Source organism: Kryptolebias marmoratus, linkage group LG18 (assembly GCF_001649575.2).
Source record: "Kryptolebias marmoratus isolate JLee-2015 linkage group LG18, ASM164957v2, whole genome shotgun sequence".
NCBI classification, from domain to species: domain Eukaryota; kingdom Metazoa; phylum Chordata; class Actinopteri; order Cyprinodontiformes; family Rivulidae; genus Kryptolebias; species Kryptolebias marmoratus.
In genome coordinates this window covers 19,020,003-19,021,365 of record NC_051447.1, presented here as the reverse complement: position 1 = coordinate 19,021,365, position 1,363 = coordinate 19,020,003, and the positions used below count along the sequence as shown (strand labels likewise).

Sequence of the window (1,363 nt, the reverse complement as noted above, 5' to 3'; positions counted from 1 at the left end):
AATTATCTTACAAAACTAGGAAGGATTTTTGGTTTAGATATTAAAAGTTATGGTTGTTTATTGATTTTAGTAAAATAAAAATTGCAACTTTTAGGAAAATGCCCCGCAAAATCCTGGAGGGACTGATTATTGCTGATCAGGACACGTTTCGATGTTTCTCTTTTGTTCTTTGATTTATTTGTGGTAGGATATGCAAACCGAAGAATAACAGGTAAAAGGTAGTTTTTGTGCTGCGTCCCTAAAGGTTTAATTTGGTCAGAAAGTTTCGTTCATCCCAGTTTGTCTGGCAGAAGCAACAAGGCTGTTAGTTTGACTAAAAGCACTAAAAACAAATGAGAATTGCTCATGAAATCAAAGAGAATCACAGCTTCTTTCTTTATTTATAAAACCAGGGGATTGTTGCTCCAGTCTGGGCTGAGTCAGTGAACAAGAGTACAAATACCCTCAGATTCACCTGAAAATGGTTTTATTTCATCACCGGGCTTCTATGATTGCACGGGGCTTGCTTCAATTTTTCATGTGCTGCAAATTTGCCCGGAGGGAGTGATTTTCGTGGCTGTCAAAAAAGAAACAATTGGGTGTGCGGCGCCTGAACGCCTACGTTCAGTCTTTGTGAAAATGTTCCGTCGAGCAGAGATTTATGAAAGACGTCGTTCTCGGTTTACTTCGTGTGAGTTTTGTCTCAACCGTTTCAGCGTTTTTCCAACACAACGTATTTATCAGACGGGGAGCATTTCAGAAATAAAACTTTTTTGCAGCTTTTCTGCAACATCTTTAAGCCTGAAACAGTGATGATTATCCATTTCTAATTGGATTTAAAGTATTACAGGACATTTTATATATCGATTGAGGAAAAAGTTTGAGCACCAGAGAGTTCTGTTGCTGTGCGAGTAACAAAACTCTGCAACACGTTTCCTCTCATCATGGGCGTCTCGAGCTCGGAAAGCACGGAGGTGGGCGACAAAATAAGGCGCACGACCACGAATACAGTTTTTTTGCAAGTTTTTTTTCTAAAACTGGCTGCCGAACGGATCGCTGGATGCTTTTGGTTGCAAACACTCAGGTTTTCTGTGAGGCTGCAAAGGAAAATTTGCCCATTTTTTTGTAATTCGAAGTCACCGACTGGTCTCCAACAGGGAGATGCTGAGCAGGACCGTAGCTCCCACTGAGGACCCCGAGGTCCGGACCTCAGTGTTTTATAAAAACATGAATCCAAACAAGGCTTTTGAACAGCGTGGTTCTCTGCGTAGCTCCACCAGTTTCCTGTAGGAGGCGCTGCAACTGTGTGCAGCTGCAGCCAAACTCAATGTCTACGAAGAAGAGCGCAGCTTTGCTACCTTACTGCTAAAATAAAGACCAGAAG

The 1,363-nt window shown here is 41.7% G+C and overlaps 1 protein-coding gene across 1 annotated transcript in view; it reads right to left on the bottom strand.

The window, feature by feature from the left end:
* The window catches only part of LOC108228289 (plexin-B2), a 167,555-nt gene that overhangs the window by 118,763 nt on the left and 47,429 nt on the right, over positions 1-1,363 (bottom strand). The gene's annotated exons all lie outside the window — the stretch shown is intronic.